Raw genomic sequence first — 3,285 nt, forward strand, 5'->3', positions numbered from 1 at the left:
TCTATTTTGTAAAAATGAAAAGTCAATCAATCTGACTTGAGCAATAATTTTGGTGACCACATTTCTCATATATTTAGTCCAACATTTTTATTTTAACCTATACAGAGGTCAGAGTCTTCCCTAAGTAATGTAGTATCATTATCAGAGATTACAATCTTTTACTTAACAACTTCAAAATTTCCTATAACATAAGTCTGATGGTGATATTCTTCTATTTTTTCTTGATTTACACTGTCTTTCATTGTGGAATCTGAGAAGGAAGCTGGAGAAAGTTTACATTGCATTTTCTTTGTTTCTTAGGCTTTAACTTTTTTCTCTTTTGTTATCTTTCTAAAGACTCATCAATTTTTAAAGAATAATTTTATGAATCCTGATCAGTGTCAGTACATTTAACATTCTAGATATTAACTGATGATTTCACAGTCTCAAAAATATCTTCAGATCCTGAAGAAGAATAGACAGAATGTCCATCTCTACATATTTAGATGTGCTGGCAAATTCATATTTTAATTCTTCAGTTGTAGAAACTGAAAACTGTTTTGGCTTCGTAATAAATTTATTTTCCACTTCATATTTTTCATCTACATTTTCAATTTCAGGATATTTTCTGTATTCTCACTCGTGCATTTTTAAATATTTTCTTTCTTATATCTAACAACCAAGCAGCTTATCTTCTTGTTCAAGTATTCATCTAATGTCTTGTGACTCTTACTTATGTCATTCATCACAGATTTTATACCTTTCAAGTGATTTAACTTTTCAGTTGAGCTAATTTGTGGATTATTGGTTGTTTTTTCAAAAAAAACTGTTTTTCTTTGAGTCTGGCTTTTTATTTCATGAGAGGTTTTCCACAGTAGGATGAAGTTCAGGTTTCAGAGCTCCTGGGGACTGCTCGGCCCCTGATGCCTTGATATTGTCCATGAAGGCTGCATCCCAAGTGAAAGTTGGAAGAGCTGAAGGCACAAGCCCACATTTGTTGAAGGCTAAGCTGTCATCCAACAGTTTGTGGCCATCTACAAGAAGCAGTTCAAAGGGCAGCCAGTCACTTTGCAGTGCCTAACTCACATAGCTGTAGAGTGCAGACAGCTGCTCCCAAGCACAGGAGGTACCCTGGAGGATGTGCCCATCTGGAAAGCAGACCCCTTAGATGGTATAGGTATATTTTCTCATTTCCCTCTGCTCCTCCTTCTCCTGCATTGCTTTGCATTGCCTCCCGAAGCTCAGACAGCCATTCCACAGTGTCCATCCTTAGCTTCTGCTCCTGTTTGAGCTCCTCAGTTGTGAGATTCAAGAAGTCCCTAGATAGGTCAAACTGGGCAGCCAGAGGGGAGAGCTTGAACATTGTCACTGACGGGCCAGCTGAGCCCACACTGGTTCTGAGTTCTACAGGGCAATTTTGTGCTGTTCTAGCTTCTCTACTTGGGCATCCTCCCCCAGCACATAGAATTCTTCCAAGGCTTCTTCTTCTGGAACAAGGAGAATTGTCTTCTCAAACCCAATGGCCCTGAAAAATGCATTAGCTCCTTCTAAGCAATTAATCCACTCCAGAAACACGTTGTTTTGCAATTTGATTTTCCTGTATTTCTCCTCTTCTGCATGAAGATGGATGTTGTCCAGTTACTTAGTAATGGTGTCCAGCCCCAATTTCACTTTCTCTCAGTCCCTGTTGAATGTATGGATCTTCATGATGGAAGCAGCCACTGGGTCTTTGTCTGCATACTTGTTAATGACCTCTTTGATGTGGGCATCCCTCTGGTCCTTTCTCAAGATGGCTCCAGTAAATGGGCAGGTAAAATAAACACCAGTTACAGACAAGTTTTCAGAGCTCTCCTGCTCAGACTCAGGTATCACATTTGCTCCAGAAGATTCAGAGATCCCACTAACAGTGGCTTCTGCTTGTAATTCCTTCTTCACTTGGTTCCGGATGGAATCTTGGGATGTGGGTCCTCAAGACCATGGTTGTTTCTGTTCCAGCCTGGCCAGTGGCACCGCCACTGCCATTTGAGTTTCATTGGTAGGTCCCTGATAGGTTTGCTTGGTTGCTTGTTGGCTCTGTCATTCCTTGGAGCCCTTTCCCCCCTACCATATCCGTGAGTTTCTGCCCTGGCCCCGAGCTCTTGAACTGGATGTCCACCTTCATCTCTTGGAAGGATTTTTTTCATGGAGGCCTTGGGAAGGGGAAGGGGCAGCAGCAGTGGTGGCGGTGGTGGTGGTGGGGCTGGGACAGATCAACAACTGGAAGGAAAATACACTGTCCAGGAAGTCCTTTTTTTCAAAAATTTAAGAAAATTAGAATTCATAGTTGTACTCTTCTCAACTAGATCTTTTGTCTTTTTAATAAAATCTTTTGGAAGCATTAATGATGGGAAAAAATGTTTTAGAACTAGAGGAAGAATTATCCAACTGGGTTTTCTCTTCAGCACAATATTTACCTTTTGGCCGGGAGAATTTATGAGGATGATCACATTTCTTTTCATCACTTGTAAACTTTAGCTTTTTTTTCGTCCGTTGCACCAAATGTGATCAATTCTCAAATATACTGTCACATGTAGTAATCAAATCTAACAGAGGCTCAGGTCCCCAAATATAGCAATGCCACTGGTTGATTTCATCCATTATTTTTGATATCTTCTTTAGCCCAATGTTGAACCAGATGCATTTCTTGCAAAAAATATTATGGCAATAGTCACAACAAATTAAATTTCCATCTTTTGCAGCACACCATCTGAAATGTAAAAAAAATCATTAAAGTATTATTCCTAGAGGATCAACTATTTAAAAAATACAACTGGATCAAGATTAAAAGTCTGCTAATTACAAGAAAGTCAAGATAATCTATCTGATTTTTAAAAAATCATACACATACACACTGCACAAGTCCAGTGAAAATGAAGGGTTAATTTTTTAAAGGGAAGTATTTTTCTAAGGAATCATTTAAAAGAGTATCTCTCAAATTTATGAATATTTATATACATAGATGTGTTTATGCACATACACATATTTTTATTTAGTCATTATTTAGTCATGTCTTGATTCTTCATTCTGTCTCTTGGGTTTTTTCCTTCCTGTGGTGGCTTTGGTGGAGCAGGAAATTTTGAGCAAGTAGAGAAATTTAGTCACCTGTTTCTATTTTGTCAGATAATGAATTTTATAAAAATAATATTTGAAGTATTGCACATTAATTTATATCCTACATTTATGGCAATCAGAAGTGGGGTTCAGAACCCTTAATTCTCTCAGAGTAGTTAAGTTTCAAATGAAACCACATTTCTCCTGCCCCCCCCC

At 38.3% G+C, this 3,285-nt stretch overlaps 1 pseudogene; it reads right to left on the reverse strand.

The window, feature by feature from the left end:
- Positions 1-834: 834 nt before the first annotated feature.
- On the reverse strand, positions 835-2,152 carry LOC123253607 (annotated as a pseudogene).
- Between the last annotated feature and the right edge of the window lie 1,133 nt (positions 2,153-3,285).

Source organism: Gracilinanus agilis, chromosome X (genome assembly GCF_016433145.1).
Source record: "Gracilinanus agilis isolate LMUSP501 chromosome X, AgileGrace, whole genome shotgun sequence".
In the NCBI taxonomy this organism is placed as follows: Eukaryota; Metazoa; Chordata; class Mammalia; order Didelphimorphia; family Didelphidae; genus Gracilinanus; species Gracilinanus agilis.